At 34.1% G+C, this 23578-nt stretch overlaps 1 protein-coding gene across 5 annotated transcripts in view; it reads left to right on the top strand.

The window, feature by feature from the left end:
- Window positions 1-23578, top strand: part of Tenm1 (teneurin transmembrane protein 1) — a 780422-nt gene that overhangs the window by 75018 nt on the left and 681826 nt on the right. The gene's annotated exons all lie outside the window — the stretch shown is intronic.

The raw sequence follows: 23578 nt of genomic DNA on the forward strand, positions 1-23578 counted from the left end.
TTTGGTTTTGCCTAGTCTGTCACAGAGAACTTTGTTAAATTACAAAAGACTAGTATGTGTGATAGCAATAAACTTTGAACTGCATCTCAGGTTCTTATTGAATATTCAGCATAAATGAACCTTACTTAAATTTATCTTCAGTAGTACAAAATCTCTCAAATAACTTTATTTCTTTTTTTCAATTTATTGGTTCTTTTTAGTTATATATGATGGTAGAATCCACTTTGATATAATTATACAAACATGGAATGCATCTTATTCTAGTTAGAACCTGTTTTTGTAGATGTACATGATGGTGCGATGGTGCGATTCACTGTGATGATTTTATATAGTCTGTGGGAAGATTATGTTGGATTCATTCTACTATCTCTTTTTCACACCCTCCCTCCCTCCAATTCATTCTCCTTTGTCTAATCTACTGAATTAGATTACCGTTATCATGGTTTAGCTTCTGCATATTAGAGAAAACATTTGACCTTTGGCTTTTGAGGACTAGCTTATTTCACTTAGCATGATAGTCTCCAGTTCTATCCATTTACTGGCAAATGTCATAAAATCATTCTTTTTATGTGTGAATAACATTCTATTATGTATATATACCATATTTTCTTTATCCATTCATCTGTTGAAGGGCATCTATGATGGTTCCATAGCTTAGCTATTGTGAATTGTGCTTCTATAAACATTGATCACTGTAGTATGCTGATTTTAATCCTTTGTATGTATACCTAGGAGTGGGACAGCTGGGTCAAATGGTGGTTCTATTTCTAGTTTTTTGAGGAATCTCCATGCTGCTTTCCACAGTGATTGCATCAATTTGTAGTTCTACCAGCAATGTATGAGTGTGCTTTTTCCTCACATCCTTGCCAACATTTATTATTACTTGTATTCTTGATAGTTTCCATTTTGGGTGGAGAGAGATGTAATCTCAGTGCTGTTTTAATTTGCATTTCTAATTACTAGAGATGTTGAACATTTTTTCATATACTTTTTAACCATTCATATTTATTCTTCTGTGAAGTATCTATCTGTTCAGTTCCTTTGCTCATTCATTAATTTAGTTTCAAATACTAGAACTCTGTTGTAGGACTTTGAGTATGAATCCTGGTTTATTTCAAGCTACCATAACAAAATACCATAGATGGGTGATTTCAATAGCAGAGATTCATTTTTTCACAGTTCTCGAGTCTGGAAGAACAAGATCAAGGTTTTGGTCAATTCATTTTCTAGAGAGGAAACTTTTCCTGGCTTGTAGGTAGCCTCTTTCTCATTTTTTTTTCACATGGGTTTTATTCTCCTTGGGGCTTGTGCCACTGTCTAACGTCTCGTTTAGTGAAAATATGAATTCTTTTGGATCAGATTTCAACTCTTATGACCCTTTTTAACTTTCATTACTTCTTTAGAGGCCTCATCTGCAAGTATATTCACATTGGGGATTAGGGCTTCAACATGTGAATTTGTTTATAACGAATACCAAGAGCATCACCACAGTGTTTATAGTAATTACTTTTTATTGAGAATTTTTATGTGTATCCCAGGTACAATGATAAGTACTTTTAGTGATTATCTTATTTTATTTGTCAAATATTTCTCAAGATTTAGTCTATCATAATCTCATCAGTACCACTGGTAGGTGCTTTTCTCAGTGTAATTATTTAAGACCCAGCTTCTTTCCATCTTGTGTTCTCTGGCCTCTTCTGAGTCCTAGGAATCACCTCCATTTAGCCAATTAGTGGATAAAGAAAGTGAGGGTTGCATATAGAAGGTTTTTAAGGTCCATGAGTAAAAGAGAAACATGACCACTTTTCATTAGCAATAACTTACTCACATGGCTATACTTAATGGCTGTTCAATGCAGTCAACATGTATGTCAAAGAACAGGGAAATATGAATACTTGTGAATATTAGCAGTGTTCTAGCACACTCATTTAATCTCCATAGTATCCAATGTGGTAGGTATGTATGTTCATAGTTCCTATTTTACAATGAAGAAAGGGTGAAAGATTTGCTCATTATCCCACCACCAGTAATTTGCATTTGAACTCCATCTAGTTCCAGAGGTTTGCTTTTTTCTTTAAATATTTATTTTTTAATTATAGGTGGATGCAATATTTTTATTTTATTTTTATATGGTGCTGAGGATCAAGCCCAGTGCCTCACGCATGCTAGGAGAGCACTGTACCACTGAGTTACAACCCCAGCCCCATCAGAAGTTTGCTTTTAATCCCAGTGCTGTTCTTATGAACTAGGGAAAAAGAGTATCATTTCATTATTATAGTGACTCTTTGAAATGTTTTACCTTTCCTCAAAAATGCTTTAACAAAGCACAACATTTGGCTAGTAGATCAAGGATTTTGTTTTGTTTTGTCTTAATTTGTTTTGTTGTGAAAAGAAAAAGGAAGGGAAGGAGGGAGGAAGAACAAACAAGAGTAATGAGCTTTTCGGCTGGGGATGTGGCTCAAGCAGTAGTATGCTTGCCTGAAATGCGCGGGGCACTGGGTTCGATGCTCAACACCACATATAAAAAATAAAGATGTTGTGACCACCGAAAACTAAAAAATAAATATTAAAATTCTCTCTCTCTCTCTCTCTCTCTCTCTCTCTCTCTCTCTCTCTCTCTCTCTCTCTTAAAAAAAGAGTAATGAGCTTTCATGGGAGAGGCTTGATACCATTAATTCCATATGATCTTATGTATACTTGTTGTTGCTAACTTATTCAAAATTAGGATTGTTTCCTTTATTGATGTGAGTTATAGAGAAACTTTGAATATGTTTAGGGAATAGTGATGATATCAAGGTATGGGTTGTCCTTTGTTTGTCTAAGCATAAGTGCTTTTTCAAAAGGGAGTGTGTACTGTCCAGAGACCATATGAATTTATCTCAGAATTGAAATACTTTTGTCCACATTGAACACACATTGGAAGGTCAAGGACTAGAATACTATTCCCTATTAAACTAAGGGTTACTGAAGTGATCCAGGACAGAAAAGATGGGAGATGTACCTTCTCTTTCATCTAAGTGGTTACAGTGCTGAACATAAATTACATTAGGCTTCCACTTGTTTATTGGGTCTCCCAAGACCTTATAGCTACCTGGACCAGGTTGCCTCTCCATTGTATCCTATTACATGGTGTATTGGTTGGTTTGTAATGTTCAATCAACAAGCATCTATTTTTCTCTATTAATCTTTTCTTGAGAGTTTTTTTTGGTAAATAATACAATACTACTCTAGTTCTAGCTAAGTTACACTAACAAACTACAGAATATAAAATTCTAAGCTTCTAAAAGTTATCTTCCTACCATTCAGATGGTATGTTTCATAAAATGTCAGCATATCCCCAAAACAACATAATTCAGCTTTCCTAAAGTACAAGAAGGAATTATTTCTCTGACAAAGCTGTTCGTCTGCCATATTAAGTCAAATTTCTCCAATATTATAATAGTCCTGGTGGCTTTTGAAGATGGTGTGGTAGTAGGCGGGGGATTGGACTATTTAGAAAGAATGTGAAAGAGCTTAAATGTTTCCTTCCTATATTAAGAAGAGTAGCACTCTGGGATGGTTTCATCTTAAAATAAATTTGCATTCTGTGGTTGATGGTAAAGAGGTAGGGAAATGAACTTGACTGACCTGTTCCTTTATTAAAAGCCAAGTCAGGAGTATTGCATGTGCATGTATATATATATATATATATATATATATATATATATATATAATCTCCAAATGAAAATTCATGGACAATGATATTACATTAGGCTTTCATCTGCCAGTGTTGATAGTCACAATAATATAGATAAAGATTTTCTTACCAATCTGAAACACCCTATAATCTGAGAAAACATTGAAATCAGACTTGGAGAACTGAATTAGAGATGTGTGGGTATTAAAATACTCCATCCAACCCATTTCCACATGTACCATCTGTTGTTTCCAGATGCACTACTTCCTAGAGGCAGTATTCATGGGTGCGGTATTACAACACCAACAAATCGGCATTCCTAGTTCTGGGACCTAATTCCCAGAAATACAAATTTTCATTGGCTGCGCTTCAGGGAATTAGACTCTTCTGTGGCCAGGGATATGCCATTACAACCATGGTAACGGAAATAGACCAATTCAGAGCTTATAAGGCAGCAGGGAGCCTTCAAATTGGGAGCAGTATAAAGTTTCTCTGATGTGTCTGTAACTCAAGATAAGTTGAGTAGCACTATTAATGCTCCCCACCTTGGTGGTTAGGTATGCCTAGCTCATTGCAGATAAGGTATTGGAGGTACCTCATCTATGTTAAGTTTGATAAGGGAAGTTAGAAATTGCTCCAAAGGCTCTAGAGTAGAAGCTTGAAACTATATATATATATATATATATATATTCCAGCACCTTAATCTGGTGCTGTCTGTAAAGCAATGGGCTGTCACCTCCCTCAAGACCACCGCTTGCCTCATTAATACCACTGGAACAAATTATCACTTCACAGCCCAGAAATCTTCTATAGCAGTTGTGGTGATTGATGTAACAAGGCTAAAAAATAATGATGAAATGCATGTTCCAGAAGACAGATTCAAATGGCAGGAGCTTCAAAGGCAATTAAATATGACACAGAAGGAGTCTTCCTGGAATAAAGTATTTTCAAATAAATGGTAAGATAAGTGTGATAATCTCCTAGACTCACATTACACATAAATTAGTTTGCTATGAATAATTATTTCTGAAGGTTTAGTATGCATTGAAGTCAAAGTTTAGAAACAGCCAGTTTGAACCATTTAAGTATGTTTGTGTGTGTGTATGTGTGTGTGTGTGTGTGTGTGTGTGTGTGTGTGTGTGTGTGTGTGTGTATATATATATATATATATATATATATATTTAAGATGGGGGGAAAAGCAATGCTTTGGGACTGGCATATTTGGTCAGGATAGGATTTATTTATTTGAAACCATAGTATTTGAATGACATCTTTTGATATGCTTTAAAGTTTCTTGTTGGTTGGAAAGTAAAGAATCGTGACTGCAGATGTCAAGTTTAACTGCCTTCCTCCAGAGTGAGTCAAACAATTCTTATGATGTATTGATTCTATACCACTAAGTTACTAACTATGTTGTGGGAGGAACCTGCCTACTCAAGAGAGTGCAGTTGTACATTAGATAGGCACATCAAGGTCATTGTGAAGGGAAAATTTAAGACATAGAGGTAACTGGAACAGCTGGGCAAGGTTTAAAGTGCTCTGGCATGCACCAACAAAGGCAGGCCACAAAGTGTGCATCTTTCCAGAGGAGGCGAAAAAACCTAAGCCTTGGATTTATTTCCTGTAGAAAAGGTAAACCTCAAAGTGTCATTTTGGATCTGTAAGTACTATTTCCTTGTTTTTTTGAAATTTGAACACAGGACAGATAAGAGGAGTAACAATTCAACTAAAGCAAGACATAGGTTCTTTTTAATAGGGATTCTTGTCTAAAAGGTTAGTTAATCATAGGATGGCACTCCCAAAGAGAGTTGTAAGAATGAATCCTAGATACTAGTTTTGAAAAACACATGTTTGGGATAGGTGTGAAATGATCAAGAGCTGTAACTGTATTTTTGTTTAAAGTTATTTTATTTCATTAATCTACCATTAGCCAAACCTGATGAAGTTATATGTTCATTTGTTGACAGAATCAAAGGAACACTCTTATTTAAAGTAAAATATGTGTTGATCTCATCGAGAACTCTCTAGATATGACTCAATGTAATTTAAACCCCATTAATTTAATTTCAATAATCTTTTTGACATCTACTTTTTACAATATCTTGACCAGACTCGTCAATGACACGATCAAATGACTCAGAAATTTGGTTCTATTTATACAGACCATCATTAACACAGTTGTTTACTCTGAGCAAGTCATAGTATCCTTTTGAAATACAAATTAAAAGCCATTTTGACCTAGTTATTTAAAACAAGTAACACTTGGTTAATTTTCAGAATGCAGACAGAAATATTCACCAACTGTCAAAAGATGTTGAGAAGTCATTTCCACTCTAAGATGTCTACAATTCATTAGATTAGCCAAAGTGGCATGTTCAAGAATCAAATGATTTTTTTTTAAATAGGTTTGCCCTAATGTCTTAAAAACTTTGAGTTCAGACTTGAAAAATTCTGCCTTTTAACTACCTGTCTTATTAATTAGTTGGAAATACTGAAAATACAAACTTATGCATCATGAATAGCAGAAAACACATATGACTAATATGACAGCTGCTTGAAATAGAAAAGCAATAAAGTAGTGAGTTTGTACTTTTATGACACATTTATAGATTGGTAATAAAGCTCCTTCCTAATCTCATTCTCTCATCACAGCACCCAAGTGATTTTTGTAATTATTATTTTATCTATCTTTTTAAACAACGGAAAAGCCAGAAGATGAACCTAATGACCCAGCATTCATTTTTATTGTTACCATCCTTCAACCACATACACATAGTCATTTTTTTAAGAAAACTGATTTTTTTTTGTCCTGCCCTAAAAGCATGGCACTAAGTTTTTGTATCTTGTCACAACCGATAAATAATAGCTAGCACACATTTTTTTTGCCCTAATTCTGATTTTAAACAATGTTAAGAATTGGTTGCTTATACAGTATACAGTTAAACTTCTAGATAAGCATTTTTAATTGAATACTTGGAACCAATGAATTCCAAGTTAGTGCTGTAGTATTTTAAGAAGGGAAAAGTACTTACACGCACTGAGTGCCTTCTCTGTTACACTGTCATATATGTAAACTTATTTAACAGCAACCTCACAAAAACATTGAGCAGGAGTTATTTTTATCCCCATTTGTATGGAGGAAGAAACCCAGTCTCAGAGACGTTAAGTAGCTTTTCCAGCGTCATACCAGCTACAGAGCCAATATTCAAATGTACATCTGCTTGGTTTTAACTACTACATTACGAAGCTTTTAAATAAATGTGGGAAGTAAGTTTGATAATAATGGCTAAATCAAAATACATTGGAGTAAATTTGTATAATATTGTTCATCAAGGTAAAAGTATGCATTCAGTTTGTTAAATTGTTGTATCCAAGATACTGGAATAAATTAAATGCATGAGTGATATCAAAATTTAGAGAATTGTGCTTATTATGTTAATGCTGTTTTACAAATTTTCATAATGACTTCATCTAGGAACAGTCAACACAAATATTTAATAGGAAAAATAAAGTTAGTTAAGGTTATTTGCACCCATGTTTTCATAAAAGTATGGTTTTCAAAGCCAGTGTTTTTATTTTCTTAACCTCATATATAAAATAAGCCAACTACCAAAAGTGAAAAATGATATGCCTTCAGATTTGAACTATCTGTTGCTAGGTATGAGACTTGTTAAAGATATTCTGATGCAAATTAATCTTTAAAAGAGGGCTTAAGTTAAGTACGTTCAGTTGCATAATACACTTTTGGCTTTAGGTTATAATGCAATCAATTATTTCACTGTGATTCAATATTGACTTATTTCTGTTGGAATAAAAGCCCAATCACTATGGAATGCAATTGTATGATTCTATATGTGTAGAAATATTGAGATATAATTGCATTCTTGTCATTTTATGCTAATCATTTATGAAGATTTAAGACTTTTTTTCAAATTCAGTCTAAATGATATTTTTTGGAGAATGACAGGCTAACTCTAGGAATGTATACTGTTTATTAGAAATAGTAATTATTCCAGAATGAGAAGAAAATAAGTTCCTATTTCCTTACCAAATCAATCAGTGCTAATTACTTACCATGGTCTTCCAAGTTCTTATGACCATCTAGTTCTGGAACTTCCCTGAGCCCAGAGTTTTCTTATCTATGAAATTAGATAGTAACTACTTCTCTAGGTAACTATTGATAATTAAATAACATAAAGTATGGAAAGGGCAATGAATAGTCTAGTGCATGGAAATTAGTAGGTATCACATTGTTATTTAATCAGTTAATATGTTGTGTATGTAATTCAGCATATTTGAAATAGGATTTAGGAACATCTATAATCTGACCCAGAAATTGATTTTAAAAAAGAATGAAATGTCAATTACAGTGCAGCTGCTTATCACATTCCTTTGATTGCTTCCTCAATGTTCATCAAAATGATATAGACCTCTCAATAACACACCTCCTTAGTTAGATCTTACCCTATACTCTCTTCTGTTTCATTAGTTTCACTTTCAAAGTAGAACACTTTGATATGGCTGTTTGACATGACTATTTTGATGGAACCATATTGTCATTACCATATCCAAATAGCTCTACCAAATATAAAATTACTATTTTTCTTCTAAAAATTGTATTGCATATCAAACATTTCTGAACCTAGATCTATCTATAAGTACCACCCACACTTCATAGTTTGCTTTACTCATATATTTAGTTTGATTTTTCATTAAAATGTCATAAAACAGGAATATTTTAAATACATATCAAATTGAAATAACTTTCAAGAGGAAGGATGGCTTTATTCCTCAAAACCATCCCTATAAAAGAATGTTACCTTATTATGCATGTATTCCACCATAGAAATTTTTAGAAACAGTGTTCTCAGACCCCATCCCTAGTGTCTTATGGAGTTAGAAAAATTAAGAAGTCTACTTCAAAAAAGTAACCATTTAGAAAAATATTTTCTACTGAAAAAAGGGACAAAGTACATAATTACATTGCTAAATCTGTATGTAAATAGAGATTACATAGGTATGGTAATTGTAATTTTAAGAGATCAGATCATTTGAAATGATGACCCTTCAGCAAACAAAATGAATAGTGACCAATGCCCCATTATGAGAAAATTAGGTGGAAAAGCATGTGGTTCCTAATTTTATGTCATGAGAATGCCAGATGGTTCTTAATCGCAACCTCATTCTTTACCCCATTTCTGAGCTTCTTGTCATCCTATATTGTTCTGGTCTATAGATCAGGGATAGGGTGAAGTTCAAAGATATGTTGAGGGTGTTGCTTCACATACTATTTATTTAAAATAATATGAATATAAACCTTGTCATATTATCAAAATATCAGTTACCTCCATCTGTTCTTTTCTATGTACTTGTATCTTCTCTATAACAAAATATCAAATGGTAAAGAGATGTACTATAAATCAGGGTATTTTTTCTGTCTGCATATGTCCTGGTGGGTGAAGTGACATGGAGTGTGGAGTAGACAGTTGGTCTGAGGCTGGACATCATTTTTCTTGATTCTTTTCATTTTGGCTCCTTGTTTGTTTGTTACAAAACAAATAAAAATTCAAAAACTTTGTAAAAGAATTGCTTGATATTAATAAATTACAAGTAATAAAGGATGCCTATTGAGAAATGTTCTTTTGAAACTAAACAATAATCCCAATTCAAAGAAAACATTTTAGATAATACAGTGGAAAGGGCAGAACATCTGTAAAGGATAAAATTTACTTAAGTCATTATGGGAAAGATGTGATCAATTCAGAAAGATATTTGCATATAAAACAGGCCATACTTTTGTAAGTGACCTGCCTGAATATACATATATAATATTAGACAAAAATTTGAGTGAGTTGAATGATAATAAAAATGTTCCGGTGTGTGATAAACTGGTGATACATTCTGTAAGGCCACATTCACCACCATATATCCCATACAATGGGCAGATGTTAAGGTTGTGTTGGTAATTATGCATTTGTTGGACATCTGTGAGCAATGTGCTTTTTAAATAAAATTGATGTAGAGATTTTAAACTCCTGTCTTTAGAAGGCTTCCAGCCTAGATAAACCATATGATACACTGACATACTGATCATAAAGAATAATGCATATTTTAAATGTTGTTTAAACAGATATATAATTCATTATTACTATATGGAACTGATGTAGACTCTATTACTTTTGAAAAGTCTCTAACCCAGATGAACCTTAAGGTAAACCTTATTTGGCAGAGGAGAATTCTACCACTGAACCAACAATGCTTCTTTATTTGGAGTCTTATCTTTGAAGTGGAGATGTTAAAAACTGCTCCAGGAACCCTGCATCTGTATTATTTTTCAAGTCAAGAGAGGAGGAATACTGTCATCAGAAAAAGTTTATGAAGAAAGACTGAGGGAAGATTTGGTTGAATTTAGAATATGCTCATATTAAAGTAGCACCATGTCATAAACTAGTTAAAGGCAATTACATACTATCCACAAAATTAGAAGATTCCAATGTGATCATCTTCATTTTTCTAGGATATTCGTAGTTTATAGAGTAGGAAAACCTGATTAAATTTAGTCCTTTGAATCACAAGGAATTCTAGATTATTTCCTTTTTAATTCTGAGAGAACTTAAGCCATCTGTTGCCTTGAAGCAGAGAGATTTAGTAATCAGGCACAGCAGTAAGAAGATATTTGTCTAGGGATGCTATTAATTAACAAACTTGGAAAGCATTTTGCATTTCTTACCTTAAAGTCAAAGCACCCCTCACAAGTACATTGGACAATTAGATTAGAAAACCTGTCTTGGGTCTGATCCTCTTTATGTTCTGCAGAAAACAAATGTGAATAGAAGGTGTTGGGTCCATTACCATAAAAAAGCAGCAAATGACAAAAATGATTTATTTTGAGACCCTAAATAAGTGTGTATTTAAAAAATTACACTAAGCAAGTATTATAATGTTTTACATAATTCTTTTTTAATTTAAAAATAACTGTTCCATGTCTTTTCCACTTAACTTTAAAATTTAAATTGAAAAACATGAACAACAAATTTTGAGGAAACTAGAACAATCTTTTTTAAAAAATCAACTTTATTTAGGCATAATTGGTATGCAATAAAAATGCACTCATTTTAACTTTATACACTGAAGAGTTTTGACAAATACATATATACCCATAGAAACATCACCACTACTCAGGACATAGGTTGTTCCCATCATCATTTTGGATTCTCCTGTGCTTCTTGGAGTTGATTCTCACTATCCCCAGAAGCAGGGAATCGCCAATCTGCTTTCTGTCACTACAGATTATATTTGTCTTTTCTGGAATTTCATACTGACGGAATAGTAAGATATTTACTCTTTTGTGTATGACTTCTTTCACTCAAAAAAGGTCGTTTTGCTTTTTGTTTCCACATCCTTATAACACTGGCATTATCAGGCCTAATGTCAGACCTCAAATGGATGTGTATTTGTATTTCATTGTGATTTTAATTTTCATTTCATTAATGACAAATGATGTTGGGCATCTTTTTATGTTCTTACTGGCCATGTGTGTGGATTTGGGGTCACTTCAAATCTAATGCCTGTTTTTGAAAATTGGGTTATTTCCCTACGTATTATTGAATTTTGAGTCTTTTATGTATTCCAGATATAAGTCCTTTGCCAGCTATGTGTATTATGGACATTTTCTCCCATTACCTTTTTAATTTTCTTAATGTTAACTTTTGAAGACCTAAACATATTAATCTTGATGGAGTTCAACCTAACTTATTTTCATGGATGGTTGTTGCTTTTTTGTGTCTTTGTATATGACAATATCATAACAGTTTTCTCTTGTGTTTGCCTCTGGTAATTTTATAATTTTATAATTTTAGTTTCTACATTTATATCTATAACACACTTGAGGTAATTTTTGTGTGTGATGTGAGGTAAGAATTTAAGTTTAATTTTGCCATATGGCTTTAATGCTAGTATCATTTATTGAAATATTGTGATTGCCTCATTGAAGTTTGCCTTTGATTTTTATTTAAAAAATCATTTGGCCATCTATAGGTGAGTCTATTTTAAAATTCTCTTTTATTTGGGTGGGGGTACATGGGATTGAACTCAGGGGCACTTGAATCCTCCTGCCTTAACTTCCTGAGCTGCTGGGATTTAAGACCTGCGCCATTGTGCCTGCCTTGAGTTCCCTGCTTTCTTCCATCAATCTACATGTGTGTAATTATGCCAGTGCTATGCTGGTCTGATTATTGTAGTTGTAAGTTATTAAATCTGTCCCCCAAATTTGTTCTTTTTTTCAAAACCATTTAAGTTATTCTAGGTCCTTTCTATTCATCATTATTTTTCATTATCTTTCTATTCATCATTATTTAAAAAATCAGCTTGTCGATTTCTAGTACAAGAGTCTAATGGGATTTTGACTGAGTTTGCTTAGAATATATAGACCAATATGAAGAAAATTGATACCTTAACAACTTGAGCCTTGCAATCCTGGATCATGGTACATCTCTCCAGTTTTTATTTAGATCTTTAACTTTTTGACAGCATTTTCTTTTGTTAAATTTATGGCTATGTATGAGAACAAACTTTTGAAATTAAAATATATTCATTATATATATATATGTGTGTGTGTGTGTGTGTGTGTATGTGTGTGTGTTGTGTGTGTGTGTATATATATTTATATGTGTGTGTGTGTATATATATATATATAGAGAGAGAGAGAGAGAGAGAGAGAGAGAGAATGTTCAAGGGGCAAAGGGAAAGAGTAAACAATTTATCCTACATAATTTTGTAAATTTGATTAATCTTTTCTTGACATCAACAACCTTTCTATTTTTTTATTTGTTTTAATTAGTTACACATGACAGTACAATGAACTTCTCTGTTTTGACATTTCAAATGTTCTCATGAATAATCCACATTTGTGTATATATTTATCTTCAAGCTTTTGATAGAATGTCTTTTAAGAAACAGGCATGTGTTTTTCTTAAGGAGAATCTCCAAATGAACCTATCATTCTCTCCTAAAAGGATTTTACTTTTATTTGATTTATGCCTTCTTTATATTATCTGTTCAGTGACCTATCAAAATAAAGACAATAAGAATACTTTCCCCGTCTTCAGAAGTCTCTCTCACACCTTTAGCTGCCAGTAGTTACTGAAAAGCACAAGCCTTCATGTCCAGACCAATATTTTACCAAGCTTAAGTTCTAAATTACCTACTTCTTCCTAGGTCATTTCCACATGTAAGAGTTTGTTAATTTAAGCGTATGTGAAACCAACACCTCATGCCACACACACACACACACACACACACACACACACACACACACATACATTAAATCAACATATTGCTAGTATGTGGTATACAAAGATGAGTTTATATCCTAAAGTGAAAACAAATGTAAACCAAATTTACTTGATAATTTGAAAAAATAAATAATGGAGGTAAAGAGAGATTATAATGAAAGCACCTAACTTTGATGGGATGGTTCAGGCCCTTTACAAACAAGTTTATGTCTAAACTGGCAACTGTTAGATACACTTTTGTCCATCATACGGAATAAATATTAAAATAAATATTTCTGTAATTAGTACTATTAGTCAACTCCATGTTTCCATGTTTGAAAACTCGGAGTCATTCTTGATTCCTTTCTTTCTCTTGTACTTTGTGTTCAATGATCAGATTTTATCAATTTTATGTAGTGTAGCACAGCCATTAAGAAGGCTGATTGGAGCTAGACAGATTGGATTTGAAACCAGATACCATCCTTTAATAGTTATGTCTTTTGGCAAGTTCTTTAACCTCTGTAGGCATCAGCATTTTTATCTGTAAAATGTACCTAATAATGATCTACCTTATAGTGTTATTATTAAGATAAAGTAAGATAGTGAATACTAATACCTCCATACTTAGCACCCAGCAAAACATTCAATAAATATTTGAAATTTTCAGTATAATATCATAAATATTTTCCTTCCTTTCAGGCCCCCTTGAAACTCTGTGGTTACTCTTTATCTTTACTACTGCAGTACTGAATCCATACTAAAAAAATCATATGCATGTGATTGTTTGATACATCACTTAAATTTTGTCATAGAATAGTGTTGTAAATGAAGATGAAATTGTTAGATCAATCCCTAGCTAAAACAATTTAATGCAAAATCTATTAACTATATTTTTATGTTGAGTACTCTATAACCCAGTTATTGCATAATAACTTTATTCAATTATTCAACAAATATTTATTGAGTGCTTACCATGTGTCAGGCATAATTAAATGCTTAGCATATATCAGTAAACAAAGATTTTGCACTTGAAGTGTTAATTTTCTAGAGGGAAAATATAGGCATTCTTTACAACAATTTTACAGTTTCTTACAGTTTTCTGCCTCCACTTTTCAAACTTAAAGCCAGCACACAGATCTTTGGAGGATCCCTAAGGAATTTTCATGGTAAGGTGGTAAGAAAGATAACAAAGATTGAAGGAAGCTCCCTTCCAAACTTTCTTGTTCTCTTCATTAACTTTGTCTCTGGAGAAGCAAGTTGGCACACAAAAACTAGCACTAGATCTTTGGCTACTCAAGATGAAGTTAGTATTAGCTTCATTTTAGAGAGGAAATAGTTTTAGGCTATAATACACAGAACCTGGATAGAGCTTTGGCTGTGGGTGGGAAGAAATGGGGACCTGGACAGAAGTAGCTAAGAGAGTATTCATGAGAGCCTTGCCACTTCAGACCTTTTGGTGGAATGTTCTGAGTAAAAACAGGAGGAAAACATACACATACACACACACACACACACACACAGAGAGAGAGAGAGAGAGAGAGAGAGAGAGAGAGAGAGAGAGAAGAATGAGATTTCAGACTTTCAGGATGCAAAGGGAATAAAAGGAATTTGCAAGAATATACACGACTGAATTAAGGGATTTCCTATTCTCAGGAATGTCCAGGGTATATACATAAGTCAGGAAAAACCATTTTAAACTTTGATATTAAACAGAACAGTGTTTGAATCCTAGCTTGTACATTTTACAACCTTTTTAATTTTGGCAAGTTCCTTAACCCCTCTAAATCCTTCCTTCTTCAATTCAAAGTTAATGAAAGCACGTTATGGACACTGTCCATAGTTGTATCTCATTCAATGAGATAATGTAAATAAAGTGCTTACAAGAATGACTGGCACATAGAAGGTCCTTGCAAATGTTCATTCTTTTCTTCTGGCCCTTTAAGAATTAACTTGATTCTTCAAAAAATGCTTACACACCTTGTCCATTCCTGTTCCAAACTATCTTATATACTATAGCCATAGGAATCTCCTAAAAATCTTTGTATTATGTTATACCATGCCAAACAATTTCCAATGGCTCCCTGTTACCTTCTGGGGAATACTCAAACTTCTTAGGTTAATATTCAAGGTCCTCCATAATCAGTACCTAAATATTTCTTCTCTACCATTCTACATGAACATTTCACTCATGCCCCATTAGTCTACACTAGTATTTCTCTAGTAGGTCTGAAAAGTTGTTTAAGGATAGTGAGAGCATTAATTTGGGGGAAAGGCTGGTGGTGTGTTAGGAAGGCTGCTGATAGCATTTCAGACAATGGAGAGGAGCAGCAGAGAGAAAAATTTTGAAAATATTATCTTAGCCATGAATTGTTTCTTTATAAGACCAGTTCCTGGCCACTGACTCTACGCAAGACATTATTCTTCAAATGAAGACTCTAGTGACATTGTCATCAATGAGTTAATCACAAAGAGGAGAAGATAGACATGAAAACAGTACTTTTTATAAATTGTAGTATGATTTGATACTGCTTTTATAGATATAGATGCAAGTATATGTGTGCACAAGTGTCTCTCTGTCTCTCTCTCTCTATATATATATATATATACACATATATATGTATATATATGTATATATATGTATATATATATTTATGTGCATGTGTATATCTGTAGAAACATAGAGGGAAGTGTGACAAATAGATGTAGGTAATCATACACAAAGGAGGTAACGGTTGAATGTGAGATTGAGGTATGTGACATTTAACAGAGAATAAGAGCATTAAATAATGGTGAGGGGGAAGACATTTGAGACCAGGGGAAGCAGAAGATATAAAGGGATAGGAGCTGTAAGAGGCACTGATGTATTCAGGGAACACAAATGTCTAATGAGGCTTCAGCACAACATTAGGATTAGAAGCATCAAATAATGAGAAATGAGGTTATGAGCATAGGTTGGAGCCAGTTTGGGAATTATACTACAATAATAGTTGTGACTTTTATTTTTATTTATTTAGGTGCCAGGCACTGAAGCCAGGGGTGCTTAACCACTGAGCAAGTACCTAAATATTTCTTCTCTACCATCCTACATGAACATTTCACTCATGCCCCATTAGTCTTTTTAAAATATTTTATTTAGAGACAGGGTCTCACTGAGTTGCTAAGTGCCTCAGTAATCTGCTGAGGCTGGCTTTGAACTCGTGATTCTCTTGCCTCAGCCTCCAGAGTTGCTGGGATTACAAGTGTGTGCCACTGTGCCTGGCTATGATTGTCATTTATTGAGCACCTAATATATTCTGTATTTTACTATGTAAAATGCCATATATTCCTTACCTATTGATGATGACTCTAATGTTTCTAGCTTAGAAGATGTAGTGTGGGAGTATACACTAATCCCATTAGCAGAGATGGGGAATTTAGGAGAAAATAAGTGGCAGGGGTATTAACTAATTTGAGTGTTTCATGAATTTCAAGGTCTGAAATGGAGTAAAAGTAGTTACCAGTTATAATACTGGTCAAAAGGTCTAAACTGGACATATGGGTCTGGAACCACCAATACAAGGAGGTGTGATTATGGATGATTACAGATCAGATTACTCAGGGAAAATGTGTAAAGGTAAATGTAAAAAGAAAAGAGCGTCCAGTATGTAGTAATCCTTTCTCTGAATTTTATTTTAGTGTTTTCCTTGCTAAATAGTATATACTTCCTAGTGTTATATAGGGCTTTTTAAAACTTTTTTTGACATCTATTGGATTATTAGGTGCTGGAGGACAGAGAACTCTATGATTAATTTCTATAAGCTAACCAATGTTTAGCAGAGAACCTTGTATGTAGTGTCAATTCATTTTATTGAATTATCCCAGATCATTGAATGTTGTTAGGGATGGGACCATGAAGGACCTAATCTGGGAGGCTTTAGTTGTTAGCTAGGAGCCAGAGTGCAAGCTATACATTAGGAGTAATACAAATGAGAGGAAAGCACCTACTACTGTTCTAGCCTATTTCCCCCATTCAAATGTGGCAATGTAGTTATGAAAAAGTATAAATGTCATGTTTTATTTTCAGGCTTGGTGTTTGATAGATTTTAGTGGAGGCAGGGAGAAGTCCTTCAACTTCAGCTTCTACATTTTGAAGCAAACTTCCAATTGTAGTAAATAACAAGCTGAGCAAGCTGAGCATTTAATTTTTTTAATTTAACAATTATATTTCAACTATGCATCACAATGTGACAGCTTAAATGAACTAGTCACTGATTATTCTGAGATTTGAGAAGACGCGGGGCACTGAATAAAAGCCAAGTATTGTTATTTCATTGTAGCTAAAAGACAAAATCAATACTTGATTACTCTGAATTAGTATATCCAGCCATGCAAATCTTTAACCTCAGATTAACTAAATGTAGGACCATGACCCAACCCACAATGGTAACATTTAGAAATAGAGAATTAACTGATGCAGAGCCTATTTGTAAATTGTGGAGTTGAGCTGCTGCCCAAGCTACTTTACTATCATTTTGTCTAGAATAGCTGCAGAATTATGTCAGCAGAATTTTAACTAATTGGCATTTCTATGACCCTTTCATTTCTCCTACTTCTAATACTCAATTTATAATACATCTCATAAATGAGGACTTCCTACCCTCAGTGGTACTTTACATTGCATTAAAGGTTGTTTCCTTTGTTAATATTCCAAATAGGTTTTAAAAAATATTTTTTAGTTGTTGATGGACACAATACCTTTATTTTATTTTATTTTGGGGGGAGGAAGGTACTAGGGATTAAACTCAGGGGCACTCAACCACTGAGCCACATCCCCAGCCCTATTTTGTATTTCATTTATAGACAGTGTCTCACTGAGTTGCTTAGCACCTTGCTTTTGCTGAGGCTGGCTTTGAACTTGTGATCCTCCTGCCTCAGCCTCCAAAGCTGCTGGGATTACAGGAATGTGCCACTGTGCTCAGCTTTTTTTTTTTTTTTTTATTGTGGTGTAGAGGATCGAACCCAGTGCCTAACACATACGAGGCAACCATTCTACTACTTAGCTACAACCCCAACCCCTTCGAATAGTTTTACAAATTACTGTTTTTCATATTCCTAAATATTCATTAAATTATTCAAAAATTTTTTAAATTTTTTATTTTATTTTTTTTTAGTTGTTGATGGATCTTTATTTTTAATTTATATGTGGTGCTGAGAATTGAACCCAGTGCTTCACACATTCAAGATAAGCATTCTACCACTGAGCCACAACCCCAGCCCAAATTATTCACAATTTAACAATTATGTATTGGAAATCTGCTATGTGTCATGTAGTATAGTAGGCATTTGGAGCTCTAGCAGTTTACAAAATTGGCAGAGAAATTATCCATACATTGTATAGTGGTGGAGAAAACATGCAAACAGATAAGTAAACTAGAAGAATTCAAATAGTTACTCATACTATGAAGACAATATACCAAGATAATGGGACAGAGTGGTTTGGTGGTGGTGATAAGTGGATTGCTGTGAAAGATTAACTAAACTTATTATCAGAGAGGTTTCTCTGAGGAGGTGACATTTGCATTGAAATGTGAGTGATGGAAGGGACTTGACCAGACAAATATATGAAAGAAGAATGTCCTTCATATAAGGAAAAGCAAGTGCAAGTTCTTCAAGCTTGGAGAATTGTGTAAATGAAGTGTGGTGAGGTAGGAGAGGTGTGAGCATCTCATTTGATATTGGAGAAGCAGGTGGAGTTCAGATCACTCAGCCTCATGGGCCATGATATGAAGGATAGTGGGAAATCCCTGTTAGGTTTACTATACTGGCTTCTGAAATTTGCCTTAGGTCTCTCTTGTTTCCTTACATCCTGCTTCTTTTCTATAGCGAATTATATCTGTTTTTCATTGTCCCAGAGGAGTGACTATATCTCCATACATTTAGAAGCATCCTTTCTCTGTTGTCACCGCCTTTCCCGGGTTTCACCTTTCCCTGTACTGCCTCTGAATGGGGCTTCCTTGTTGTTTTCAACAGATGGGCATGCACAGAATTTGAGAATAAGGTCAGAAAAGGACTTCCCTTGGAATGAAAGGCAACATGAATCTTCCTGATGTAGATAACTGCAGTTTCCTTCAGCAGCCTCCCTCAGACAGATGCATGAAGGGGTACATACCAAGGTCAAGAAATGTCCCCAGGAAGGCCTACATCTTGGAAAGGATTCATGATTTCAACATGTGCTTCAAGGGGAAATGTCAGGATGATAGAAGCTTTTAATATCTAATAAGAATTTTGAAAAAAAAGTGAGCTAGAGATTTGAGATTCCTTCATATCTCCAGCTTGGTCCAAGGACAGAAACTATATCTGTTGGTTTTGTGTCCTTAGAAAGTCAATCTTTGTCATTTGGAATTCTATCAGAGTGGGGAAAATTCACTTATAAAATTCTATAATTCCCCTTGTTCAGATTCTGTGTGCACCAAAGTGCCTTTTTATTGTCAAAATAGTCCCTTCAATTGTGATGTTCTCTCCTGTTCACCAATATTCGAACATATATAACCTAATTTTGTTATCCAAACAATCCTACAATGTATGTTTTACTCTTTGTTAAAGATTATGAAACTGAGGTCTATAAAAAAGACTCCCTACATAAAATGCAGGGACATGAACAAATATGGTAAATACCTTGGAAATAGAATCAACAGGATTTTTTTAATTTAGTGGTGGAAGATTAATAATATAGCATTTTTGTAATTTCTAGAAACAAAAAAATTGAATTAGGTTAAGATTAGCCCAGAATTGTTGCTATAAAGTAACTATTAATTCTTCTAACAGCTTTTTTATGTTCAGATTTTTAGCAGATAAAATTAACTTTACAAAGGGATTTCATTCTTTATATCTTTATTTTATTTATTTACTTTTATGTGGTGCTGAGAATCAAACCCAGGGCCTCACTCATGCTAGGTGAGCGCTCTACTGCTGAGCCACAACCCCTGCCCCTTCCTTTTCTTTATGTATATTTTTCTTTCTAGTTATTTCATCCTTGGTATAGCTCTAGATTAAGTCATCCAATTATACATATTGTTTTCTGATATTGAGTACTCTGTTTAATAACACAGAAACTTTTTGTTTTAATGTGAAGAAATTGGCTATTTCATTTGGTAGGTCAGGAGATGTGGTTGGAATGGAAGTAATGAATCTCAGAATTAATAATGAAGGGTAGACTTCAGTTGTACAATGACAAATGGGACCAAACGAGGCCCAGAATTTGTTTTAGTTGGAGGGATGGAGTTAAAGATAGATCTCAGTTTCCCTAGGTTTCTGTAATCAATGTTGTGCTCTGTGTAAATCATATCCTTTTCATAGAATTTGTGGTTTCAAGGGAGAATATGGGAAGTTACTATGAAAGAGGGATTGAATTCATATTTGTAGACTTCCTACAATGTGACAGGAACTGTGGCAGGATTTTAATTTTTAATGCCATTCTATCTACTTTACACACACACACATACACATACACAAATACTGGGAGGGCACACTAAGCCCAATTTACAGATTAGAGAATGCTACTGACCTGTAAAAAGCTAAGTGCCATGCTTAACAGACAAAGCTGGTAAGCAGAAGATACAATGTTCAAACCAGGGTGACTCCAAAGCCCATCTTCTAGATTTTGGTGACATGAATGGATTTCTTGTTTTATTTTTTATTTGTTTTAATTAGTTACACATGACAGTACAATGATCTTGACATATCATACATTTGAATCAGATGGGATATAATTTTTCATTTTTCTGAGTGTACAGGTTGCAGAATCACATTGGTCATGCAGTCACATATATACACATAGTAATAATAATAGTCTGTTTCATTCTACTATCCTTCCTATCTCCCCAACCCCTCCCCGCCCCTCCCATCACTTCTCTCTACCTAATCTAGGGTAATGCTATTCTTTTTATTCTCACATCTTCATACATGCATTTTGCATAACAATGAGGGTCTTCTTCCAACTTCCATGCAATTCCCTTTCTCCCTCCCTTTCCCTCCCACCCCTCTTCCTTATGTAGATGTAATCTTCTTCCCATGCTCTTCTTCTCTTCCCCATTTTGAGTCACCCCCTTATATCAGACAAGACATTCAGCATTTGTTTTGTGGGGATTAGCTAACTTCTCTTAGCATAATCTGCTCTAATATCATCCATTTCCCTGCAAATGCCATGATCTTATTATTTTTTAGTGCTGAGCAATATTCCATTGTGTATATATGCCACATTTTTTTAATCCATTCATCCACTGAAGGGCATCTAGGTTGGCTCCACAGTCTAGCTATTGTGAATTGTGCTGCTATAAACATTGATGTGGCTGTGTCCCTGTAGTATGCTGTTTTTAAGTCCTTTCGGTATATACCCAGGAGAGGGATAGCTGGGTCAAATGGTGGTTCCATTCCCAGGTTTCCAAGGAATCTCCATATTGCTTTTCAAATTGGCTGCACCAATTTGCAGTCCCACCAGCAGTGATGAATGGATTTCTTAATTGTGACTAATAATTTATTTGTATTTTATATGTATACCATAAAATAACTTTTTTATTCTTTTAGTTTTATTAGTTATTTTTAGTTATGCATGACAATAGAATTCATTTTGACATAATTACAAAAGCCTGGAATATATTTGTTCTAATTTAGTCCCCAGTATTTCCCCTTGCCTTCCCCTTCTCCCACTCCCTGTTCTCTTTTCTCTGTTCTACTGATCTTTCTGCTATTTACTTATATATTTTTAAATTAGTGTCTTGTGGATGTACATGATGGTGAGATTCACTGTGGTGTATTCGTATTCATATATGTTTATGGGAAGGTTAGGTCAGATTCATTCCATTGTCTTTCCCTATCCCATCCTTCCTCACTTCCCTTCATTCCTCTTCATCTACTCTACTGATCTTTCTTCTATTCTCCCTCCCCCTTATTTTGGATTGGCTTCTACTTATCAGAGAAAACATTGGACCTTTAACTTTCTGGGACTGGCTTATTTCACTTAGCATGTTAGTCTCCGGTTCCATCCATTTACCAGCAAATACCATAATTTCATTCTTCTTCGAGTAATACTCCATTGTGTGTGTGTGTGTCTGTGTGTGTGTGTGTGTGTGTGTGTGTGTGTGTGTGTGTGTATATATATATAATCACATTTTCTTGATCCACTCATCTATTTAAAGGCACCTAGGGTCCATAGCTTGGCTCTTGTGAATTGTGCTATGAACTTGGTGAGGCTGTATCAATGCAGTATTCTGACTTTAAATCCTCTGGATATATACTGAGGAGTAGGTTAGCTGGGTCATATGGTGGTTCCATTCTTAGTTTTTTAAGGATTGTCCATACTGCATTGCAGAGTGTTTGCACAAATTTCAGTCCAACCAACAATGTCTTAATGTATCCTTTTCCCCACATCCTTGCCAACATTTATTGTTATTTGTATTCTTTATTTTTGTTATTTGTATTCTTTATTTTTGTCATTTTGACTGGATAAATTAGGTTTTGATTGTAGTTGTCTTAATTGTACATTAAGCAAGTAAAATTGACCTCCCTAATTCTATAAACCAAATATTTGAATTATGGAAAGATGCTTTATGGAACCACTTTATATGATACTTTTAACTGTTAAGTTTAGTAGGATAATCCCCCTTAATACCATGGTTTCTGGATATTTGATTAGTTTTAGGGGGAATTGTCAAACTAAAGTGAAATAGAACCTTAAGATGAATACATTCACACCAGGGGATGTGAGTAAAAACACCCATCAATGTGGGAATCAAGACACCTGATTATGCATTTTAGGTACCATTTAGACCTCAGTGTTAGCTCCAAATGAAAACAAAATAGAACTAGAAATGTGCAGAGCTTTTATGATGAATTTCTAACATTATCACTAGATTAATTTATGAGGCTAGTTTACAATATCTACATCAAAAGAAAAATTACTAGAGCTAGGATAGTCTAGGAAAAGTCAATAAAACCTAAAAAGGCAAATCTTTATGATTTGATTTTTAAAACTAGAAGTATATAAATTCAAAACAAGCACCTGTTTTCTGTGTTATAGTTATAAAAGGTTTTTATTACAAAGGAAAATATATTTGCATTATTACAAAGGAAAATATATTTGCAATGTCAAGTTTGCTACCTCAGGGAGAAAACTTTATTAAGATTCAAACTGGAATTTTAAAATAATTTGAAATTGGAATTATTTTCATCCTTAGCATTTGCTGGTTTGTTTCTTATATTTCCTCACAATTTTGGCTTAAGTTTCCATCTCCAGGACATAACCTTGTAAGATCACCTCTCACCTTTATCTCTTGGTGACTGGGTGCTGAGATGGGACATTATGAACTTGATCTGACAACTTAATAAGATGTAATAAGACCTGAAATAGGGGCAGTGCCCTTTCAACTGAGAAGATCTAGATAGCTACAGAATCTTTTCAAGGGTATGTCTAACTAAATTCCTTTTAAGACTTCCTTTTAAAACATTAAATGTCTTTTCCTGTTTCAAACTAGAATGTGATCAGTTGGAATATTGGCGAGGAACAGGTCATTAGCAAAAACTCCAATGAAGACAATTGGCTTTGGGTTTGATTTTCCTGTTTTTGCGGTTAGCTTAGCACCAGATGGTGCCCTAG

This window comes from Ictidomys tridecemlineatus, chromosome X (genome assembly GCF_052094955.1).
Source record: "Ictidomys tridecemlineatus isolate mIctTri1 chromosome X, mIctTri1.hap1, whole genome shotgun sequence".
In the NCBI taxonomy this organism is placed as follows: domain Eukaryota; kingdom Metazoa; phylum Chordata; class Mammalia; order Rodentia; family Sciuridae; genus Ictidomys; species Ictidomys tridecemlineatus.